The 26,475-nt window shown below is 34.6% G+C and overlaps 1 protein-coding gene across 3 annotated transcripts in view; it reads left to right on the top strand.

The window, feature by feature from the left end:
* The window catches only part of MIPOL1 (mirror-image polydactyly 1), a 476,051-nt gene that overhangs the window by 286,928 nt on the left and 162,648 nt on the right, over positions 1 to 26,475 (top strand). The gene's annotated exons all lie outside the window — the stretch shown is intronic.

Raw genomic sequence — 26,475 nt, 5'->3', positions numbered from 1 at the left:
ATGAGTTCTTTATGTATTATATAAAATATAACTTTGAATATTAAATACTTTTTTACTCAGTTGAACTTTGATATACTCGATCTTACGCTGACTGACACAACAAATTAGATCTCAGAACACCTCATGGAGCCTGGTCAAAAATAAACTGTCTAGAAACAGATATGATATGTAATATTGATGCAATATTAAATGATAACACAAACCCTAACTAAAAGAATGGAGAGTAATTTACAAAGCTGACCCACTGTCTCTTACTTATTCTGTTATGTCTGTAAATATTAATGTGTTATAATACTAAAGTATAGTATTATTATACTCACTCAATTAAGGACTATCAACCTAAATTTGAATTTCTTTGTTTTATTGACTTCTGTCACAATTTGAACATCATTACTTTGTCTTAATGCTACATAATATGCCATATACAGGCAATGAAGCAATATGTCAGTGGATCTGATTAAGATGACAGAGATTGTATGTTTGCTTCCTTTTAAACCACAGTTGGTTGTCTGTAGTTAATTAAGTAGAATGTACTTCGTTCATAATATTACCACTTACCTTTTGAATAAAATACTTTAAAAAAAATTAAAAAGTTCTAAAATGTCTAACTGAACTTTTGTAAAATGCCTTCTCTTCAAATTGGCATAAAATATTTTTCTATATTAATCTTGATTGCTTTATTGTGCAATTTTGATTTAATTTCCTTAATATGTTATATTGAAGAACAAACTTTTCTCCCTATTTAAAAAAAACCTTCTAAGATGCACAGAAGTTTGATCTCACAGATTAATTCCCATGTTTATTTATGTTAGGTCACAGGGCACAAGGAGTCTGATGCATAGTGCTTTTTTTTTTTTTTAATGTTCAGTATGAGTAAGTATTGAATGAAACAGAAAAACATTTGTGGAATTCTGAGGTTGAGACTGATACCCCTCCCACATAAAAGCAGCCTTTAAAATAAGTGATTTTGAGATTGATTTAGACTTGACTGCCTTCTCAGCAGTGCTCATTTCTTGACTAAGGTAAAGAACTCTTCTTATTTTTGATTTTATATCTAATAGAAATGGTATACTCAGTTTTCAATACATTTTTGTTTTTGTACTTTCATATTTCCATATTCAAAGTTATAAAGCAGGTGCAGGCAGATTTGAGAATAGGAATGATGGTGTTGACTTGAAACTAGGTAACTGTTGATAGCAGATATTAAAAAAGGATTTTTGCTATTGGCCATGAGAAGCGTACGCTGAATACTACATTTTTTATCGTGAATAAAGCAGAAATTAAAAGCAAATGATTCTGGGAAAGAGTTTGCCTTCATATTTTCCACATTTTTCTCAAAAATTTATTATTTTGTCTACCTTTACCTGGCTATCTATTAAATGCAGTATTTTCTGAGTTTTGTATATTATGTAACATATTTTAAAAGCTCTGAATCTCAGCATCTGCATTTCCTCCTATAATACAGTGAACAGAAGTATACAAATAAGTTTCTTTATCCTGTTATTGTTTGGTTCAAATTTACTTATGTTAAACCTAGAAGAATTAGCTCAGGCACTTCCTAGGCAAAATTAGACCACCAAGCAAGTAATTTAAACCTGGCTATAGAGAAATAATCCATTCAATCCCCAAGGGAACCAAATAATTTTTTTTTTAAGTAAAGGGAATTCTTCTGGCCCCCCCCCCAAAAAAGTTTTACATTTTATTTTATATGAGTAATGTTTAATTGGCTACATTTGAAAAGGAGTGAAGTTTTTATCTATTTGCTGGAGATTTGCAAAACAATACTTTAAGCTCCAAGTTATTTTGAGGTGTTGAAAGGTGAAACATTTGACATTTTCTTTTTGGGCATTACTTAAAAAACAGAAGGCAGGAAAGGGGTGTTGCCACATCAGAGTTAAGGGTGTTTGTGGTTGTCCATGACAGCAGGCTCCAGTTTTAAAACACCTGTGTTTACTTTCCAGCTTTTCTCAATCTGCCTGAAAGTGGCCTAAGAATGGCACAGACCTGCATGATAGTTGGTCGGCTTCTGTAATGCAGAAAAGAGAAGGAAAGTTAAACCTTTCTGGATAGCTAATCATTAACAATACTTTTGTTCTCAATTTCAAACACATTTCTTTTGGAGTATTTAATAGGATTCTAATTAATACCTTGTATTTATGTAGCATATATACATATGTATAAGTGCATACTGACAAGTGCAAGCTTGAAAAGATAATAGATAAATGTGTGAATGCTTTTTTTGGTCACACAAACATAATTTGAACTGACTTTATGCTTCAACTTGACATCAAATGTAGCTTAATATTTATTGAGATGGTCTTGCCTGGTATTTTCCTCAACTTCTAGTACTATATCACTGTACCCTTCCTGCTGTACTTATATTTATCTTTATGTAAATGATTAATTCTTAAACATTTCATTTATATCTGTAAATGTACATTTCCCTTTAGACTAATAATTTCCTATCCTTTTATTGTGGTTTAGCTAATTAAGCTACATATCATTTAGATTATATATTTAAAATCACCTATCTGGTCAGTCTTAAATATTTTAGTCTAAAGATTTTAAGTCATGCAGTAATCACATAGAATTAACTTTAGTTCAATTTTAAGTTTCTTTTAAATTTTGTAATTATTTGCAGTATTTCTGCATTTCTGCTTTTGGTTCCCTCTTCTTAAAATAAAAAGTTATCAGCACTTACTGACCTGATCAAAATGACAGTCTTTAATATTGGTTTTATAATTTTATATTGTCAGACTGCTTTCAATTTTGTGTTTTGATAGACATAAGACATACATTAGATACTCTTTGATAGATGGAATTTTTATATAGTAGCATAGTAGCAAAGAGTTTCAATGAGACTTCAGTCAAGTTCCGTGTTAGCCAATATAAAAATGGACCAGTTTTGGTTATTGACAATAGAATTATTCCATTTGTTTCTCTGGACTTTATTCCATCTTAGAACTTGATATAAAATATAAAAATAGGCTGAATAAATAAGTTACATTCACGTCATTTATGAATCATTTGCAGCGTTCTGTACATTGAACAACTTGGAACATGTAGCAAGTTGAAAGAATGAGCCACACTCTCACTTGAGTGAGTCACCGAATTCAGTCTACCACTTTTGACGTGGTCTTATTTTTAGTTTCTTAACATCCCCGGCTTTAGAATGATCCATTGGTATGTGAGATAATTTCCTTTACATTAGTAAAATGGCCGTATCTTTTAATTTTTCAATTAGCTAATCAGTTAGCTCAAGCCCCAATCCTACCCTCTGATTATATAGAATGTTATTAGATAGATTTTAGGCTCCTTGAGAGCAACTGCTTCCTTTTTGCCTTTGTGTCTCCAGCACCTATCACAGTGCCTACCACATACTATACACTTAATAAATACTTTATTGATTTATTGTTTTCTGTTTTCTGGAATAAGATTCATCGTATAATTAATCAAATTTCAGATGCCATTTAGTGGACATTTTTTATTATTTAATTTAAATTATCATAGTCATTGAGTATGTTCTCTGTTTCTGTTTACTGCATTCTTCCTCAATTCATACAAGTCTTGACATTGTAATATTTAACGAACTGGAGAAATTCTTTCCCCAATAGTCATTATACATTTCTATATAAATAAATATTAAAATCACTGAGTATGTATAATTTATTAACAAGGTAAATCAATAATAAACAAATACATATAACTATTGACAACATTTTGATTTTGTGACTGTCCATAATCAGTCACCTTCAGCCCTCATTATAACAGTACGTGTCTGCTCTTCATTTGTTTGTAAATTATCTCTCACCATCCAGTTGATTCTAAATACTGATTAATGTCTCTTAAGAATCTTCATGTTTCTCCTGAAGATAATAGTTAAATTTAGTCTCTTAGGAAATAAACTAGATCAGTCCTTTTTCATTGTCCTTTCTTCAGTAATCAAAGGAAGACGTTTTCCCCAAATATACTATATTTGTCATCTCCTCATAGGTTCTTCCTATAATTCTCTTTATAAGGTTTCTTTATAAAATATAATTTTTACTAGTTCTGACAAGGAAGAAGTTCCACATCCTTTTCTCCTCCTCAGTCTTCCATACAAATTCTTCATATTCCTCATAGATCACAGATAAAACACATACCTTCTCTATGATTCTGTAGGAAAAAGTATTTCATAGTAAGATATTTCTTTATTGCCATTTCCCACTTTTCTCTGCATTCTATTTGACTCTTAAGGTTATAGTCTCATGATCTATAGTCTGCATGAGATAGTCTTATAAAACAGAGGTTACACTGTAACAGTATATGATTTTGTGTACCCAAAGAGAAATGCATGGAAGTGGGAGAGCAAAAGAAAGATTAATTCATATCATATATGATGGTTCAATTTACCAGTGTTGATAGCATCTCCATGGATATGAAAAATCAAATTACAGACCTCTTAGTTTATCAAACAGAAGCAAGTGGCAATGTTTGTCCCGTGCAGAAAGTGTCTAAGTAGTGTTTCAGCACAGCAGCTGAAAAAAAAAGGAGGGGGGGGGATTCAACTTGTAAAGTGATGTAATATTGATGTTGGCATCTGTCTTGATGCTGATTGCTCAGCTGCTGACACTGTTTAAAGGAATTAAAGAAAAATAATAATGATTCTTATTTGGAAGAGTGAAGTTTTGATGAAAATAATTGAGTAAGTTTTAACAACTTAAAGTTAGAAAAAAATGAGAAATGACAAGAAAAATCTATTATAAATTTAAACTAAGAACTTTAATAAATTATCCTTTTATGCATGGTAAACAAAAAATTATTTAATATAACACCAGAAATTATTGAGAACAAAATGAAATGCTTCATTTAAGAAGGAAAAAGTTCTTGTCAGGTGAACTGTGAAATTACAGAACAGTTTTAATATTACATTTCCAGTATTTCCAGTTACTATTGGTAAGGAAATTTTTAAAAGGACAGTGAGGGGGGCAGGCGGCGGGGTTGGGAAGACTGGGGGAGGGGATCCCACTGATAAGAACATTTGTTTTCAATAGTGCCGAATGCCGGCTCAGACAGTTTAACAAATCTCATGAAACCAGGATTGGTCTTCTCTGGTGTCAGTTCTCATTTGATTGTACTGATATATTTCTTGATTTGCAGTCAAATGCTCTACTTCTGAGCTATAACCCCAACCTTGTGCAAATGTATTTTTAACCAGTGTTTTACAAATTAAGTCATTTCCGCCATTATAAATGTACACAATACTCCTAGGAAATCTTCATTTGTCATTTTGTCTTATAAGCATTTCCAAGTTCATTGACTTTATTACTTGACTGTGAGTGTGTAAAAAATTTTTTTGTCTTAAAACTGGGCACATTTATAATGCATTAGACTTTTTTTCAAATTAAGATGTATTTTGTTCTTTACTTTTAATTCTAAAGAAAAAGAATGTAGAAAATTATAAAATATATAAAGAATGAATATAAAAGATAATTTGAGCCAAAAAGTAAGACTTTTAAAGGGGGCTTGTGTTTTGTTTTGTTGTTTTCTTTTGTTTTTATTCCACAGTAATGTCTATTCACTTTCTCTTCCCCACCCCTACCCCCAACAACCCATGAATAATGTAACAAAGAAAAACATTCAAACTAACACATACACTGGTCACCTCTGACAGTTTGTACCATATTCCACATTCACTGTCCCTATTACTCTACTGAAAGGATGTGTTTCATCAAACCATATCACTCTCCTGTTCAATAAATCCCAATAGCTCACAGTTGTCTCTAGGATAAAATATAAATTCTAGCATTTAAAGCTTTTTGTAAGTTGGCCCCAAACATATTTTCTAGCCGTGTCATGTTCTCCTTCTCTTTCTTTGGTCCTGCCAAACTAAACTTCTTTCTGTTCCTTACACATGAGCATTCCATCTCCACTCCCCCTTAGAGGCAGCTGCTGGCATGGTGGGCCTGGAGTCAGGAAGACCTGAGTTCAGATATAGCCTCAGACATTTATTAGCTATGTGACCCTGGGAAAGTCACTTAATCTGTGCCTTAGTTTGCTCACCTGTAAAAGGGGATCATAACAGCACTCACCTCAAAAGTTGTTGTGTAAACCATACAAGATACTATTTTTTAAAGTGCTTAGTACAGTGCCTGGCAAATTGTTAGTGCCATGTAAATTCTTATTCCCTCTCTCCCTACTCTTCACAGACAAACTTCCGTTTTCTTCCAACCCCATAATAAATAATTTATCAATCTGAAAAGATTATAGGATTCTAATTATTGGATGAAAACAGATGATACTACACAAAGAAATATCTTGTGATTAGATGAAAGAAAAAAAACACGTGTCCTGGTCAGCATATACAAACAGTAATTAGTTCAGAAGTGGAGTAATCTAGAAGTTGAGGATTTCAGAGTTGGAGTCAGGACTCTAAGAGGGAATTATTCTTAGAAAGTGGAGAGTTTCTGTTTCTCCTCTCTTTCTCCATTTCCTTTGATCCTCTGTTTAGTCAATCTATCAGACAATGGAATCAGAGAAACTGAACTAGAATGAGATAACACAACTAGCTGGGATCAGAATGAGGTTCAGTTACATCAGGTTTGTCTGATTACCCATTCCCCCTAGTCCTTCCTCCATTTTTATATACTCTTTTTCTCGTGCACAGCAATGATTAGAAGAACAAGTTTCACTACTCTTTGTCTTCCTTTATATACTAGTATATTCCTTTTACTCTCTCTTCTCTTTCTTCTCTTAAAATTTTTACAACAGATCTTGTCCATTCCCAGGACTTCTGTTTTTCTTATTTAACTTCCTCATTGCTTTTTAAAGACATTAAATTTATGAATGGACACTTATTTCTCCTCCCCTTGTTAGAATGTTAGCACTACATAATTCCAATTGCTCAAATTAATTTGCCTTTCTAGGCTTCTCTTGACTCTTGCATTTATATTTCAAAGTTCCTACTCAGCTCTTATCTTTTCATCCAAAATGCTTAAAAGACTTTTATTCCACTAAAATTTCATTTTTCCTCCTGTAGGGTTATGCTCAGCTTTGCAGTGTCTTTTTTGCCCTTTGCAATATTATATTCTAAGATTTCATCTGGTTTTTAGTAGAAGCTGCCAGTTCTGTGTGATCCTGCCTGTAGCTCTTTGATACTTGAACTGTTTCTTTCTGGATTTTTATAGTATTTTTTGTTTGATGTGGAAGCTGTGAGTTTTGGCTGTGATATTCCTATGACTTTTCAGGAGGTGATCAGTGAATTCTTTCTATCTTTATTTGCTTTCTGGTTCTAGTAAATATGGATGGTTTTCATTTATGATATATTAAAATGTAATGTCCAGGTTATTTTTCCACATGATTTTCAAGAGTCTAATGATACTTAAATTAACTCTCTAGAAGAAACAAGGCAAGAGATAAAATATGAAATTTAGAAAAAAACATTTAAATCAAAGGTTTGAAGAAGAGAATTGAAAGGACATTAATTAGTATAGATGAGAAAGAGAAGAAATTAAACTCTGAAAACTAGAAAAGACCAAACATAAATTAATGACTTTATGAGATAGTAAGACATATTAATTAGTTTTTTAAAAAGAAGAAAATGTAAGACATTTGATATAAAAAATGAAGTTAATGTTCTAATTAAGAACAGCATCATATAAGAATTGTTAGGCATTGAAAGTAAATATTAAAATAAGGTTCAGAATCTCTCCCTCAGAGAACTTTATCAATAGGTGAGATTGAGTACAGGTGGGCTGCCCTTGTGCAGCACTTGATGCCTTTTACAAAATTCTACACTATAGTAAGGCTTTGATTATTATTCCCTGGAATTAACCGCAAGGCATTGTGATAGAGTGGACAAAGCACCAGGCTTGGAGTTAGGAAAACTTGGCTTCAAATCTGGCCTTGGATACTTCCTAGAAGTGTGACCTTGAACAAATCTCAACTTAATTATCTCTAAAATGTGGAGAATCTTACCCAAAATTTGCTTCAAAGGATTGTTATAAGGCTCAAATAATGTTTAAATCTCTTTGAAAACCTCAAAGTGACATATAAATCTTAATTATTATTATTCACTAGGAGGAGGAGGGATGCAGGTTTAAGTAGGTTACATTTAATGGCTGATTATATATTATGGTTAAAGCAGTTCACATTTAATGGCTAAGAAATTTGTTATTCAATCAAGATATTTCTCATTTGGGGTTCTTACATAATAGAATAAAATTGACTAATACTCTATAGATAGCAAAATACCTGGAAGAAAACTGGAAAATTAGCTTAGTCACCTAAATATTTGTCTACAGTGGTACTTTATATTTAAATATTTAGAAGCATCCAGATGATTGAATTACTGACTTTTTCTTAACTGTTCATTTGGATATCATGTAGGAGCAGCCAAAGATTACTTCACCTTCCTTAGGAGCATAGCACTAGTGAAATTAGAGTTGATATTTTATCACTCAATCAACAAGCATTTATTAAGCACTTAATACATCTGTGGTACTATGCAATGAGTGTGTATATATATATATAAATCAATAGAAGATAGTTAGAAGTAAGGTCTGGGGTTGCATAGTGCATAGAGTTCCAGGCCTCAAATCAGGAAGAATCACCTTCCTGAGGTCAAATCTGTCCTCAGACACTTAATAGCCGTGTGACCCTAGGCAAGTCACTTCATCCAGTTGGCTTCAATTTCTTCATCTGTAAAATGAACTAGAGAAGGAAATGGCAAACCACTCTAGGATCTCTGCCAAGGAAATCCCAGAGGAGGTCAGGAAGAGTTGAACATGACTGAAAATGACTGAACAATAAAAGGGAGGCAGCTAAATGGCTCAGTATATGTAAGTATATATAGAATAAATACAAATCAATAAAATATAGTTAGACATAAGGCAGGGCAGTTAGGTGTTTCACTGGATAGATAATCTGGATAGACAACCAAGCCTGGAGTCAGGAAGACTCATTTTCCCGAGTTCAAATTTGGCCTCAGATACTTATTAGCTATGTGACCCTGGGCAAGTCACTCAACACTGTTTGCCTCAGTTTCCTCAACTATAAAATGAGCTGGAAGAGGAAATAGCAAATCATGCCAGTCTCTTTGCCAAGAAAACCTCAAATGAGTTCAAGAAGAGTCAGACACAACTGAAAAATGACTGAACAATATCAATAGACTTAAAGTAGTTATTGAGGGAGAACACTAGCAGTTGGGTAAATAAGGAAAATCACGTAAAAGGTGATAATGTTTGAACTGTCTTGAGAGAAGAAAGGAAATCGGTGAGGCAGAGGTGAGAAAAAAAGTACATTGCAGGTATAAGGGAAAGCCATTGTGAAACAGAAGACAAACTATCAAATGAGAAACAGAAAGAAGGTCAGTTTCACGGAATTCTAGAAACTAGAAATGTAGGTTGAGACTAAATTGGGAAAGTCTTTAAAAATAATTTTTGAAAAGGTATTTATATTTTATTCTAGAAGCAACATGGAATCATTGGAGTTTATTGAGTAGGATCATAACATGGTCAGATCTCTACTTAAGGAAAATTCCTTTGCCAGCAATATGGAGGACGGACTAGAATGGTGAGAGAGTTGAGGCTGGAGACTCACTTAAGAGGCCATTACAGTAAATGTTGTGTAAGTAGAAACAAAAAGATTTGGCAATTGATTTAGATATATGGCATAACTAAGGAAGCCAAATGTGAGGGTGAGGTCGAAAATCAACTTCCCCCAGACATTTAGCCCTGATATATTTATCAGTTCAGAACACATTTCTCTTGTTCACTAGGTGTGAATAAGGCCTGGACAGCTCCCTAACTGAAGCAGGAAGTATGTTCATATTGACTGAGGAACTTGGTCACACCCTCTGGGGTAGGTAGAAAAACATCAGTCTAGTTGGTATCAGAGATTCTAACAAGCACTAACCAAGAAGAGAACGTTACAGGCAAATCCTAAGAAGTAATCATGTGAGAGGTAGGAGAGGAGAATGCTTTTGCCTCCTTTCTTTACCCCTTTACTGGAGGATGATATGTGAGCCTTGGAGTTCTGGAGGATTTGGGACTTTGCATCTTTTCATAGACATCCTAGCAGTGTCTCTGGAAAAGTTGATATCAGTTTCTGTATCAGGAGTTAGACAGGCAGATGAGATAAGAAAAACAGATTTAAAGTCTATACAAGGAGCTTAGCAAAAAAGCAAAAACAAAAACAAAAACAAAAACAAAACTATACCTTACTTAAGGGAAACAATATAATGATTCCAGCAGTACTTCCAGGAACTGTGAATTACCTTTTGCCACATGCGCTAACTAGGCTGATTCCCACCCTTTCCTGGACTCTGTGTACTTGTAGAAATGTATGTCACAGACTTGGAGGAGAATTTTCTTGCACCAAGTGTTCTCACTATTATCACCTTAGTAAATGTCCCTTTCTAAAAGCTAATTAAGGGAACTTTTGGAGATAGATCCACAGTGGTAGCACAGAGGAAACACTACAGCTGAGCTCTCCTTCCCCTCTAAACAACTTTAAAATAATGCCTCAAATCAAAACCTGGAGTGACAGAGCCAAGAAAAGATCAGGGTGATACAGTCTTCCAACCTAAGATGACTTGAGAAGTCAGAAAGAGAAATCTCTAACAAAGGGATTGAAGCTGGCCCAGTGTTCACATGAATGCAAAACGAATGATGGGACTTAGTGACGGTGACAGCAACAGCTTCAGGAACTTCCAGACAAGGGATATTAAGCAGATTAGGCAATTGGTCAAAAAGACAGTGCAAGGGACCCCTGTGCTAGAACTAGGTGCAGGAAAGAATGCTGTTTGACAACTGCCTTGCATATACTAACTTCTGGATCACAGTTCAAAGGAGGAGAAGAACATGTTCAGTCATGAAGGAGTAGGGGCTGTGAGGAGCAGGATCACTGGATGTTATAAGGGATCAGGGCCCTTTCTGGGTAAGGACCATAGTCCAGGCCAGAGAGCAGTAACCATACCTCTTCTCAAATCACAAGATCTTGGAAGCACCCAAAACTAACTAACTCCCAGAACTGGCTCTGAATACAGCAATACAAAAAAGACTGAAGCTTGGTACAGTGTTACCCCCAAACCCTTCCCCAACAAGGGAGCAGAACCCAACTTTAATATAAAGTTCAATGTTAAGAAAAAGGCTGGAAAAATGAACAAACACACAAAAAAGAACTGGACCATAAAATGCTACTTTGGTAACAGGGAAGATCAAGATGCAAACTTAAAACATAAATGATGTGTAAACAGGTACAGGCAAAGCCTCAAAGAGGAGGAAAAAAGTGAACTAGACAAAAAATAAAAGAATTCCTAGAAGAGCTAAAAATTATTTTCAAAATCAACTAAGAGTGGTAGAGAAAAAAATAGAGAAATTAGAGGGAAGGAAGAAAATTATGAAAGGACAATTAACAGCTTAGTAAAAGAGGCACAAAAAGTTTGAAGAAAACAAAATCTTACAAAACAAAATTGCCCATATGAAAAAAGAGGTACAAAAGCTCACTGAAGAAAATAATTCTTTAAAAATTAGAATAGGGCAAGTGGAAGCTAATGATTCCATGAGACATCAAGACACAATAAAACAAAGCAACTGACCTGGAAAATAGATTGAGAAGAGATGATTTAATTGAAGGCCATGATCAAAAAACATAGACATTATATTTCAAGAGATGACAAAGGAAAACTTCTCTGATAACCTAGAATCAAAGTGGAAAATAGAAATTGAAAAAAATCCATCAATCATCACTTGCAAGAGATTCCATGATAAAAACTCCCAGGTATATTATAGCCAAATTCTAGAACCCCCAAGTTAAGGAGAAATTACTTCAGGCAACTGGAAAGAAACCATTCAAATATCATGGGACCACGATCAGGATCACACAAGATTTCAAAGTTATGTTAAAGAAGTCAGAGGGCTTGAAAAATGATATTTACTTTAAACTCACTCTCATCTAAATTGGTTCAAAGTCAAATCAAAACAACTCTGAGGTACCACATCACACCTATCAGATTGGCCAACATGACAAAACAGGAAAATGATAAATGTTGGAGAAGATGTGGGAAAAATGGAACACTAATGCATTTTTGGTGGAGTTGTGAAAATGATCCAACCATTCTGGAGAACCATTTGGAACTATGTCCAAAGGGCTATAAAAATGTGCATACCCTTTGACCCAGCAATAGCACTTCTAGGGCTGTATCCCAAAGAGATCATACAAATGGGAAAAGGACCCACATGTACAAAAATATTCATAGCAGGTCTTTTTGTGGTGGCAAAGAATTGGAAATTGAGAGGATGCCCATCAATTGGGGAATGGCTGAGCAAGTTGTGGTATACGAATGTAATGGAATACCATTGTGCTATAAGAAATGATGAACAGGCCAACTTGAGAAAAATCTGGAAAGATTTGTATGGTCTGATGCTGAGTCAAGTGAGTAGAACCAGGAGAACATTGTACATAATAACAGCCACGTTGTGCGATGACTAATATTGATAAACTTAACCCTTCCCAGCAATACATGGATCTAAGACATCTCCAAAGGCCTTGTGATGGACAATGCTATCCACATCCAAAGAAAGAACTACAGAATTTGAATGCCAAACGAAGTACACTATTTGCTATTTTTTTTCTCTTCTGTTGAGTTTTGTTTCCTCTTTCTGGTGGTTCCTCCTATTGGTTCTAATTTTTACTTACAACATCACTAATCTGAAAGTATGTTTAATAAGAATGTGTGTGTGTGTGTGTGTGTGTATATATATATATATATATATATATAGAGAGAGAGAGAGAGAGAGAGAGAGAGAGAGAGAGAGAGAGAGAGCCTATATCAGATTGTGCACCGTCTTGGGGAGAGTGGTGGAGAGGAAGGGGTGAGAAAAATTTTAAACTCAAAAGCATATGGAAGTGATTGTTGATAAATCAAAATAAATTAATTAAAAAATAAAAAAAATAAATTGGTTCAAAGAAGGAAAAAATAACGTGTGTCACACACACACACACACACACACACACACACACTCAATTGGGTTTAGAAATCTATCTCTCCCAACAGGGAAGTAGCAGGGGAAGAGGATTAAAAAAAGGGAAATGGGTTAATAAAAGGGAGGGCATATAGAGGCAGTGGTCAGAAGGAAACAAACATTAGAGGAGAGACAGGATAAAAAGAAAGAGAGGAGGATAAACAGAAGAAAATAGAATGAAGAGAAGCACACAGTAATCATAACTGTGAATAGGATGAATTCTCCCATAAAAAGGAAGCAGATAGCAGAATGTGTATATATTAGAAAACAGAATCCAACAATGTGCTGTTTACAAGAAATACACTTGAAATAGAGAGATACACATAGAGTTAAAACAAGGGGCTGGAGCAGAATCTATCATGTTTCAGTAGGGAAATATATCTTGCTAAAAGGCAGCATAGACAATGAAATAATATCAATACTAAACATTGAAAATTATTTGGAGACTAAATCTTAAAGAATGAGTGGGTCAAAGGGCAAATCATGGAAATAATCAATAATCTCATTAAAGAGAATGACAATGAGGCAACATACCAAAATTTCTGGAATGTAGCCAAAGAAGTACTTAGGGAAATTTTACATCTCTAAACATACATATCAATAAAAGAAAGAAAGAGCAGATTAACAAATTGGGCATGCAGCTAATAAAAGTAGAAAAAGAAATAATTAAAATTCCCCTATTTAACACCAAATGGACATCCGAAAAAAAAAATCAAAGGAGAGATTTAAAAAAATTAAAGTAAAAAAATCATTTAACTAAAAGATGGTTGTATGAAAAAAAAGCCAATAAAATGTATAAAACATTGGTTAGTTTATTCTTAAAAAAGAAAAAAAAATCAAATTGCTGGTATCAAAAATGAAAAGGGTGAATGTACCGCCAATCAAGATGAAATTAAACAATTATTAGGAATGACTTTGCTCAATTATATACTAGTAAAACTGACAACCTAAGTGAAATGGATGAATATTCATTAAAATATAAATTGCCTAGATTAACAGAAGAGTAATTAGGATACATAAATAATCTTATCTTAGAAAAAGAAATTGAACAAATAATAAATGAGCTCCCTAAGAAAAAATCCCCCAGGACCAAATGGATTCACAAGTTAATTCTATCAAACCTTTAAAGAACAATTTATCCTAGTACTATATAAACAATTTGGAAAAAAAAAAGAGGTAAAGAAGGAGAACTACCAAATTCCTTTCATGTTGCAAAAATGATTTTGATTCCTATACTAGGGAGAACAAAAACAGAGACAGAAAAATATAGACCAATTTTCTTAATGCAAAAAAATTTTAAAATATTAGCAAAGAGATTATAGCGTTATATCAAAAGATCACACACTATTACCAGGTGGCATTTATACCAGGAATGCATGGCTGGTTCAATATAAGGAAAACTGTAAGCATAATTGATTGTATCAATAACAAAAACAAAAATCATATGATTATATCAATAGATGAAAAAAACCCTCCTTAGACAAAATACAATATCAATTATTATTTAAAACACTAGAAAGCAATAGAATCAATGGAACTTTTCTTAAAAGTAGAAGTATCTATCTAAAATCAGGAGCAAGCATTATCTACAGCAGAGATAAACCTGAAGTCTTCCCAGTAAATTCAGGGGTGAAGCAAGTCACCACTGTTATTCAGTCTTGTACTAAAAATGCTAGGCATAGCAATAAGATAAGAAGAAGACATTAAATGGATAAAAAATAGGTAATGAGAAAACAAAATATCACTCATTGTAGATGATATGATGGTATACTTGGAGAGTCTTAGAGAATCAATTAAAATCCTCATTGAAACAATAACTTAGCAAAGTTTCAGGGCATAAAATAAACCCACATAAAGCATTAGCATTTCTATGTGCTACCAACAAAACCCAGCAAAAAAAGATAGAAAGAGAAATTCTATTTTAAATAATTGCAGATAATATAAAATACTTCAGAATCTACCTTCCAAGACAAACCCAGGGACTATATGAACACTTTACAAAATACTTTTCACACGAAGGCAGAGCTAAACAGTTGGAGAAATACTAATTGCCAAAATAAAGCTCAAAATGTAAAAATGATTTACACATAAAGGATGATATAAATAAATTGGGGGGTCATAGAACAGGTACCTGTCAGATCTATGGATAAGAGTTCATGACCAAATGAGTTAGAGAGGGTCATGGGAAGTAAAATGGATAATTTTGATTACATAAAATGAAAAAGGTTTTGCATAAACAAAAATAATGCAGCCAAAATTAAAAGAGCAGGAAACTGAGGCGGGGGAGAATTTTATGGCAAGTTTCGCTGATATAGAGCTCATTTCACAAACAGAGAACTGCCAGAATTATGAAAATAAGAGCCATTTCCCAATTGATAAATGGTCAGAGGATATGAATAGGTAGTTTTCAGAAGAAATCAAAGTTATCAACAGTGACGTAAAAATGCTCTAAGTCACTATTTATTAGAAAAATACAAATTAAAACAACTCTAGAAACCATCTCACATTTATCAGATTAGCTAATATGACAGAAAAAGAAAATGGCAAATACTGGAGGAGATGTGGAAAAATACAGATGCCAATGCACTGATGGTGGAGTGGTGAACTGGTTCAACCATTCTGGAAAACAATCTGTAATTATACCCAAAAGACTATAAAACTACATATCATTTGACCCAGCAATGCCACTACTAAGTCTGTGTCCCAAAGAAAAGGAAAAAGGGTTTGTTTGTACAAAAATATTTATAGCAGCTCTTTTTGTAGTGGCAAAGAATTGGAAACTGAGGAGATGAACATCAATTGGGGAATGGCTGAACAACTTGAGGTATATGATTGTGATGGAATACCATTGTGCTATAAAGAAATGACAAGCAGGATGGTTTCAGAAAAAACCTGGAAGTGTTATATGAACTGATGTAAAATGAAGTCAGCAGAACCAAGAGAACATTACAACACAATAACAGTGATATTGTAAGGATGATCAACTGTGAAATGCTTAGCTACTCTGATCAAGACAATGATGAGTGAATGTAGATTGACATATACCTTTTTTACTTTCTGTATTTTTTTTGTATGTGTATGTTTTCTTTTACAACATGGATAATATGGAAATACATTTTGTATGACTTTACATGTATATTTAATATTATATTGCTTGCCTTCTCAAGGGGAAGGGAGGGACAGGAATGAGCAATAGAATTTGGAGTTCAAAATTTGTTTTAAATGAAGTTTTAAAAGTTTTACATGTAATTGGGAAATATTTAACAAAATAAATAAAATATATGTTAGAAAATTAATTCTAATTAATTATTATTAAGTTACGATCATCATGGAAAGCATGGTTATGGAGGGGGTGGTTGTTAGGTATATAGCATTAGATATCAACTGCCCAACCCTTCAATGCTACCCCTAGAATCCACTGGGGATGCAGTAGTTGAAGTTTGGGGACTAAATTTATCAATGCAAATGGTAGAAATGACAGTAGCCTCAAAGAATTTGCTACATAAGGATAGTGCTAATATGAGCCTGATAGACTAGAAGAATATTGGTACTTTTGGCAGAAGTTGGAAATTTGGGGAGGAAATGGTGGGATAAAAACAAAATGAATTCTCTTATAGATATGTGAACGTTTAAGCATTCTGTATATCTAATTTGAAAAAAAAATTTTTTTTCAGAAGAAGTCAAAGATATATGTGGTATGCATGTATGTATGTATACATGTATATACATGTGTGTATGTATAATCATATGGAAAATTATCTAAATCACTATTAATTAGAGAAATGCAATTTAAAACAACTCTGAGGTACCCCTTTACATCTATCAGATTGGCTAATCTGATAGAAAAGGAAAACAACGAATGTTAGAGGGGATGTGGAAAAATTGGGGTAATAATATATTCTTGGTGGAATTGTAAACTGATCCAACCATTTTGGAGAGCATTTTGGAACTATGCCCAAAGGGCTATAAAACTGTGCATACCTTATGATCTAGCAATACTACTACTAGGTCTGTGTTCCAAAGAGATTAATGAAAGAGAAAAAGATCTACTGGCAAAAAATTGGAAATTGAGGGGATGTCCATGAATTGGGGAATGGCTGAACAAGTTGTGGTATGTGATTGTGATGGAATACTATAGTGCTATAAAAAATGATGAGCAGAATAGTCTCATAAAAACCTGGGTAGACATGTATAAACTGATGAAACTGAAGTGAGCAGAGCCAGAAGATCATTGTACACAGTAACAGCAATATTGTACAGTGATCAGCTATGAATCACTTAGCTATTCTCAGCAATACAAAGATCCAAGACAATTTTGAAAGACTTAATGATGAAAAATACTATCCACCTGTAGAGAAAGAACTGATGAAAACATACCTTTTTTTGTTTTCTTTTCATTTTTTTGTCTATGTTTTCTTTTGCTATATGGCTATGATGGAAGTATGTTTTGCATGCCTTCACATGTAAACTCTGTTACAAAAGGAGAGAGGAGGGCGGGAGGGAGGGAATTTGGAAATCAAAAATTCTAAAAAGTGAATGTTAAAAACTTTTACATGTAATTGAGAAAAATAACTCTTTTTTTTAAGTACAAATATTATGCTAAGCACCAAGGATAAAAAAGAAAAGCAGAGAATTCCCTGCTGTCAAGGAATTCACATTCTGATTAGCTGGTAAGAACCTATAGAGGTTTCAGCTGCAAGTCAGATGGCACTAAGGATGTAGTAGCAAAGCACATGATGATTTTTCTTTAATGTTATTTCCTCTAATAAAACCATATCTATTTCTGATATTGAATAGTTTTGACAGTGCCAAGGACTTTGGTAATGAGAACTTTCTTTTCTGGGTCTTCTGTGTCTGTGGCTGCATAACAGGCAAAGACTTAGTCCTTCTGGGGCAGTTAACAGGTTAGTATCTCCACAAGGGTTTCTTCCGATTATGCTTGGGTTAGAAGCAAGAGCAGTGGTCTGGGCCAATGGTGGTGAGGTGGGCAGATGAAGATGATGCTATTCCTGGGACTCTTGGGGTTACCTGTCCATTGGTAGTGGTTGGTCAGTGGTTGGTGTTTGTGATAACTAAGTTTTCCTTGTTATTGACTCGAAGAGCAGGCTATAAATAGAGCTGGTGGTCTGGTTTATTGTTCAGGATCCTGGTCAGTTTCCATCACAGTCTCAGGGGAGATAGTGGTTGGGATGGTACAGTAGTTTGAGGGCTTAGCAGATTTCACCTCTTGTTTCTTCTTCAGCCATGTTGCTTCAGGTAGGCGGGCTTGCCTGTCTGTACGTGATAGTTGATCAAGTTAATGGGGGTAGCATCATTCGGTATAGTATTCTATGTTTCCTGATCAATATTTACTATATCTCTGCTTCTAGTTGGTAAATTTTTTATAGATGCTAGTTGGAAGTTTCATTGTTTACAACAAGACTCTAAAATCAAACTGTTAGCAAACACTAGGTTCCAAATGTTCATATTCAAAGGCATTTTCAAAAACAGAAACCAAACCTGTTGTATAAGACACTAAAAATTCTCACGGTTTTGAAACTCCTATATATGAACGACAAACTTCCAAAACAAAAGCAAGGCTCTTTGATGAAAACTTGGACAGATGGTACATCTTAATCTTACTATTATACAAACCATCTCTTGCATAATCTCTCTTTTATTTTATAGGTCATGTCATCATATAATAACAAAATTTAAGGCATGTTTCAGATTATTTTATTGTATCAAATATTACTAGAAACAAATAGAACAGGCTGAGGCTTAGAAATATTTTATTATAGCAGAATTATTCTTGTAAACATATTCATTGCCAAGGAGTTCACCCTTGTTAAAACTTTTTTTTTTTTGACAAAAGCTATCATAATAACCTGAGTGACCTATTTAAAATATCATTATCACTCTAATGTGTACCATTACCTAACTGAACTACTATTTATAGTAATCCAAAAATATGAAAATACCATTATCACTCTAATGTGTACCATTACCTAATTGAAGTACTATTTATAGTAATCCAAAAATGTTATTTCATGTAGCACACATAACATCAACTGGATTTTGTTGAATAAAGAGAGAAGGAAGAAGTAAAATTGGTTGAATGAAACTATTTTGTTTAAGTAGGTAGGGTTCTTTTCCACCTGTAACTCTTATCTAAAATTTTCCCCAAATATCAAACCCAGATACTTGAAAGACTAGAAACACATGAGTCCCAAATTTGTTCAATTTTCTGGATGGTTTTGCTGTAGTAAGTGAAAAAAAGTTGCCTTTGATTTTCTTATTGATTTTCCCCCAAAGTTGCCTCACCTGCTATTATGAGAACTCTATTACCAAAACTATTTTAGAGAGCCTTTATAATTAAATGATTACACTAAATCAAGAAATAAAATTTTAAGTGAGGTTCATCTTAGAACAAAGATAAAAAAAGTGGTTTGAGAATATCCTTTGCTTCAGAGTTTCCGTAGTAAGTATAAAATGCTAGTTCCCTGAAGCACAGGCATTATCTTTTGTTTTGGGGGGGGGCGGGTAGCAGTGATGGGTGGGTGGGTATAATCTTTGTCGACTTTATTTAATAATGAGCAGAGAAAATGCCCTAATAAGACTTCACAAACCTGTATCCTTTTACAAACAAGGCTATTACTCCTATCCATTGGTCAACTAGATTGAGTGCAACATTTTTGGGGACCTCAGAAGCCTATACCTTGGGGTAGCAGCAGCATAGGTGTGCATGCCACTGAGCTTGTTTTTTCCTGTTCTGTTGTAGTTGGGGTGTGACATGCCTCAGCATGGCCCCTCACAGTGTAGCATGGGAGAGGGTTTCACTCTCACAGCAAAGATCAACAAGCACCTCTGAGAAGTGTCAAAACTTCCTCCCCCCTCCCCCCACCTCACAACACAGATGACACTAAAGGACAGTTGTGCTGTCTTCCAAGAGGAATCAGTCTTTTTCTAGCAGATCAGGAACTAGCAACTTAAGCCTTCGAATCAGCTAACTTGCTGGTGTCCTTCACCCCAGTTCACTTTTTCACATCCAACTCCTCTCCTTCTTATTCTTTACCACTGTAGCCAAGTGCTTTACCTCTCTTTCAGTGGCTCAACCTAGTCTTTCCTGGTATTCAGTGATTCTCCTAACGCTTGTGAGGTAAAAAAACAAAAACTCATGAGCTCCTCCTTCCTATTAGTTATAAAGCAGTATTTTTATTTATATATTTTAAATATAAATTTTAAAAATATTTATGTAAATATAATTTGTATATTATATTTATATATAACCATAATCTCTAAAAAGATGCGACTTATAATTTTGTCAGTTTTAGCCTCCTAAGACTAAAAAACTATCTATGTTCAAATGAGTGGAGGAACCACAACACCTTACAGCCTTTGCTTTTTCTCAGTCCTTAAATCAATATTTTGTGCCTCTGAAAACTGTTTCTCCACGTTTGCATTTTATGTTTCTATTAAGTTAAATTTCTTTCTTTGCCCCTTTTATTGTTTTTGTTTCTGGTTTTTTTGGGGTTTTTTTAGGCAATTGGGGTTAAGTGACTTGCCCAGGGTCACACAGCTAGTCAAGTGTTTGGTCTGAGGCCGAATTTGAACTCAGGTCCTTCTGACTTCAGGGCCGGTGCTCTATCCACTGCACCACTTAACTGCCCCTTTGCCCCTTTTAGCCACTAAACTGTTCACATATGAAAAGAGACATCCTCTTTTGTCCTTTAGCCTTTGTATTTATGCCCAAGTCCATTTTCTACCCCATTTTGCAACCAAACCGTTTACATCACATCTGAAACCCAAATTTTTTTACTCAAGGATTTTCGTTTTTTTTATTAAACAAAAGTTTTTGTTACACCCATTTTCAGCACCAAACTAGTCATCTATGAAAGGAGCATTATCTAATATTCTTCACAAGGAAATTTATTTCTTCTTTACGCAAAATTACTTTTTCTTCCTCTTTTAGTAGCCAAACTGCTTACCTCCTAAAGGTATATGCCCAACCCTACCAGGTAAATGCTTAGTTACTATGTATATTATGCATAATGACCTTTGGAGAGAGATACCAAGAATCCTTTCAGATTTGAATTTGAGGGACATACTTTTAATGGGGGCATTGTGGAATTGAATTTCACTCGAGAAAAAGAATATGGAGTGAACTAGATGTATGAAATGTGGCATTTTCTAAAATTTTTCTTTAGTGATTATATCTGCACTAAAAACAAGAAATTTATGGTATGAGATACTAAATCAGGAAGGAAAATACATAGAGGCAGCATGTTATAGTGGATAGAGTACTGAATTTGGAGTCAGGAAGACCTGGATTTAAATCGTATGAGAGACATTTACTGGCTGTGTGATAGTGAGCAAGTCACTTAACCTCTCTAGACCTCGTATTACTCATTTGTATAACGAAGACTTGGCCTCTTCCAGTTCTAATTCTCTGACCTTATGATGACCATTTAAAATAAGCATAAACCTTGCCCTCAAAAGCAGCTGAGCAAATATTGCCAGGAAACAGATTGTAAAGTTGTTCTTGAATTCATTGTGGGATTAATTTGTCTAGCAGGTCAACTTCCCCAGTACTACTATCATGACAAAACCTTTAGAACTTTCCAAGCATTCCTTTTCTCTTCCCATAGGTAAAGTCACATAGAGTATGTCATGACTATGGTTACTTAGAAGCGTGCCAAGGATCAATACATAGGAGAGTGTGCCTTGACCATCTTCATAGCATACTCACTGCCTCTTATAACTAAGTTTTTAAAAATACTCCCTTCTGCCTATTAACCTTTTGATGGGCAATGGTAACATCCATTTTCATTTATCCTTGTGCAACCATAGAATTTGGGCAAATGCTATTTTGGTTTTGTTTTGTTTTTTTATTTCTTTCCTTTTCTTTTTTTGGCTAGGCAATGGGATTAAGTGACTTGCCCAGGGTCACACAGCTAGTAAGTGTTATGTGTCTGAGGCCGTATTTTTTGAAGTCAGGTCCTCCTGAATCCAGGGCCGGTGCTCTATCCATTTAGCCACCTAGCTGCCCCCAAATGCTATTTTTGAAGGAAAAAAAAACAATTAGAAAACAATGATAAGGTGTTGTCTCAGTTTCCTTAGAACATTATTTGATGCTATCGCTACCAACAGCCACTGTGTCAGGAGTTACACTGTCAATTTCCAGGCATTCAATTTTTAGGTGGGCTCCCTACCACACTTAAGAATATGAACTACTAATCTTGTCAATGATGATAACGAATGATCTAAATGAACCAAGTGTAACAATGATGAACTTGGAAAAGCTTTGACCAATTATGCCCATCACAAGAATCTAGTTGCATCCTCTATCTAAACACTAAAAACATAATTTTTTAAAAAGCTACAAATTACAAATCATAATACATATATACTTCTTTTTGGAGACCGATGATACCACCACAAAGAAATCCTAAGGATACTTGTTGGTAAATTTAAATGGAATATCATTTGAGAACTAGTCTTTTTGCAGACTGACCATCTTGAGGAAACACCAAGTGAATCTCTGTAAAGTTTCCAGGACCTAGAGCACTATCGTTATTCACATGCACACACATACACACATACCCCAATTTCAGTGAGTGTGACTCAGTGCACATAATGAAATATGAACCTGTAAGATTACTTGTGCTATCCCCTAAAACAAAGAACTCATGCTTGCCATTAACTATATCTGATGACCTTAGTTTCAGGCATAGCAAAAATTGTTCTCCACATTTTGAAGAGGAACATCCCACTGTCACCATTGTGAATACTTGTTTTTAAAAGGAGGTGCAAATTTTTGAAATACCTGGGAGATAACCACATTACACAATATAGTAACAAATAGGAGAGTTTCTGGGATTTCTGTTAAGTTTTGCTGTTGGCTCTGGCTGCTAGTCTCTTAGCCAGCTATCAATAGGATATTCAGAGATGCTATATTTGTTGCTTCACTACCAAACAGAACAGCTGAGGAACAATCTTCTGATTTGAAAGACATACATACTCCAGTCAAACTTAGATGATTCTGGAAAGAGTGCCTCTTTGCCTTAGAGAAATTTCTTCCTTTGTCCACAAAAAGAAATGAGAAAATGAGATTATAAAATTGCTTTTATCTTGGGGGAATACCCATGCTCTCAAGCCCACTTTCCACAGAGGATACTCTAGAATGGGAAACTGTCACATAGGAAGCTTCATGAGCTATGAACCGTTGATATGGGGGGTGGGCAGAAATCCACACACACTGTTACTTCTGAACAAATTGTGACTACACAAAATTGTGGAATCGTGGACAAAGTATAGACTTTGTAGAGGTAATGCTGTCAGGAATACTGTCAATCAATTAGCAAGCATTTAGTAAGCACTTATTATGTGCCGGGCACTGTGCTAAGCACTAGGAATAAAAAGAAAGGCAAAAATAGTTCCTACCCTCAAGGAGCTTGCACTTGAATTGTGGAGACAAAATGCAAAAAACTAGGGATGTACAAGATATATTCAGTGTACATTCAGGGACAATCTCAAAGTAAGGACACTAGCATTAAGGGGGACTGAGAAAGGTTTCTTATATGTAGAAGGTGAGATTTTAGCTGAGACTTGAAGGAAAACCGTGAGGCAGAGAGCACGGGGTAGGGTAGAGGTGTCAAACATGCACTCCCAAATGCAACCTGAACCAAATTTAAAATGTAACTGGGAAATCTTTAGCAAAATAATCAAAACATACATAGCATTACATTTTAAACCTGAATCATTATGCATCTCACAGGAATCCTTATATTCCATCTAGTGGGCCCCCATTTCTATTTGAGTTTGACACCACTGAGGTAGTGTATTCCAGGCATAGGAAATAGCCATTGAAAATGCATGCAGTTAGCAAATGGAGTGTCTTGTGCAAAGAACCTCACAAAAACCAGTTGTCATAGGATTGTGGTGGACAAGAAGGGTAGTAAAATATAAAAAGGCTGGAAAAATTCAGATTGTGAAGGGCTTTAAAAGCTAAACAAAGATTTTATATTTGATCCTTCAGGTAATGGGGAGCCGGTGGAGTTTGTTGACATGGTCAGACCTGCACTCTAGGAATATCACTCACAGCTGAGTGGAGAATACACTGATGTGGGGAGAGATGAGGCAGGAAGGGCAACCAACAAGCTATTGCAATAGTTTAGGTACTATATTACTACAACTGATGAAAATCTTGACAAGAGTTACAAGTTTATAGAGGGTTGAAAATGGCTAGCCTGAAAGAAGCCATTAGGATCTTAGCATATAGTGTTTCATTAGCAAATCTCTCAAGCATCCTGTCATTTTGACTAACAGAATACATGTTTGCAACCCAATTAAATGATAACCCCTTATAGTACTCCTACATGTAGGTACCACATAATGGTAACCACAGCTAACAGCCAAATACCTAAGAGCTCTTTATTCTGAAACACAAAATCTTCATCATTTTATTCTAGGAATATAATAAGAGGAAGTTTATTGAAAAAAATCATTGAGTTGATAAACAAAACCAGGAACTTTTTTTAAAAATAGATTAATAAAATAGACAAAGTAGTTTTACGTAAAAAGAAAATTTAAATATTGAAAGTTAAAAATGAACATTCAGAATAGATGAAGAGGAAATAAAGAAAATTGTTAGAAATTATTTTGCCCAATTACATGCCAGTAAACATGATAATCTAAATTAAATGGAAAAATACTTGCAAAAACAAACTTACAAAATGTAAAAGAAACATGATAATCTAAGTTAAATGGAAGAATATTTGCAAAAACATAAACTTACAAAAATATAAAAGAAACATGATAATCTAAATTAAATGGAAGAATATATACAAAAATATACATAAAAGAAACATGACAATCTAAAGTAAATGGAAGAACACTTAGAAAAATATAAAATGGGTGGAGCCAAGGTTGCAGAGAAGAGGCAGCAACTCGCCTGAGTTCTCTCAAAAGTCCCTTCAAACACCTTTAAATAATGCCATAAAACAATTTCTGGAGCAGAAGAACCCACTAAAGGACAGGGTGAAATAATTTTCCAGCCAAAGACAAACTTAGAAGGTCAGCAGGAAAGTCCTTTTTCACCAGAGTGAGAGTGGAGCACAATATACTACAGGCCCCTCCAGCACAGCCCCAGCCCCAGAAAATTAAGAGCAGGCCTTGGGTGCCACTGCATCAGCACCCAAGAACTTGTGGCCGCAGTGGAGTGGCAACCCTCGTCACAGTCAGGGCAGAGAAGAGAGCCTTTGGTCACTCATAGACCATAGCACAGCCAGGAGAGTAGTAAACACACCTCTCCATAGATCATACTATCGTGGAATAACTGAAAACTTACAGGTCCCTGGAAGTGTGTCTGAGAACAGTTGCACAAAACCTCTGAGGCTTGAGACGGTGATCTCTGAACCCTCGAAGCAGAGCCCTACTTTAATGAACAGTTAAAAGTCAAGAAATAGGCTGGAAAGGTCAGCAGGAAAGGCCTTTTGTACCTGAGTAGGAGTGGAAAATAAGAAAACAACGGAAAAAAAAATCTGACCATAGAAAGTTGCTGTGGTGACAAGATCAAAATACTCACTCAGAAGAAGATAACAAAGTCAAAGCTCCTACATCCAAAGTATCCATGAAAAATATGGGTTGGTCTCAGGCCATGAAACAGCTCATAAAGGATTTTGAAAATCAAGAGAGGTAGAGGAAAAATTGGGAAGAGAAATGAGAGTGATGCAAGAAAATCATAAAAAATGAATCAACAGCTTGGTAAAGGAGACACAAAGAAGCACTGAGGAAAATAACATCTTAAAAAACAGATGAGGCTAAATGGTAAAAGAGGTACAAAAAGCCAATGAGGAATAGAATGCCTTAAAAAGTGGAATTCGCCAAATGGAAAAAGAGTCATTAAAATTCACTGAAGAAAAAAACTCCTGAAAAAGTAGAATTGGGCAAATAGAAAAGGAAGCCCAAAAGTTCATTGAAGAAAATAATTCCTTGAAAATTAGAATTGACCAAACAGAAGCTAATGACTTTATGAGAAATCAAGAAACAATAAAACAAAACCAAAAGAATGGAAAAAATAGAAGACAATGTGAAATATCTCATTGGAAAAACAACTGACCTGGAAAATAGATCTAGGAGAGATAACTTTAAAATCCTTGTGGTAACTCATAGACCAGAGCACAGGCCAGGAAAGGAATAACACCTATCCTTTGATCATACCACTTTGGAAGAACTGAAAATATGAGTCAGTCCCAGGCCTTGGAAGAGCTCAAAAAGGATTTTGGGAAGCAAGCAAGCAAGAGAAGTAGAGGTAAAACTGGGAAGAGAAATGAGAGTGATGCAAGAAAATCATGAAAAACAAGTCAACAGTTTGCTAAAGGAGACCCAAAGAATACTGAAGAAAATAACACCTTAAAAAATAGCCTAACCCAAATGGCAAAAGAGGTCCAAAAAGCCAGTGAGGAGAAGAATGTCTTAAAAAGAAGAATTG

Source organism: Vombatus ursinus, unplaced genomic scaffold, assembly GCF_900497805.2.
Source record: "Vombatus ursinus unplaced genomic scaffold, bare-nosed wombat genome assembly UNPS02015406.1, whole genome shotgun sequence".
Classification (NCBI taxonomy): domain Eukaryota; kingdom Metazoa; phylum Chordata; class Mammalia; order Diprotodontia; family Vombatidae; genus Vombatus; species Vombatus ursinus.
Note: the sequence above shows the minus strand (reverse complement) of the source record. Positions and strands in the feature narration are given on the sequence as shown.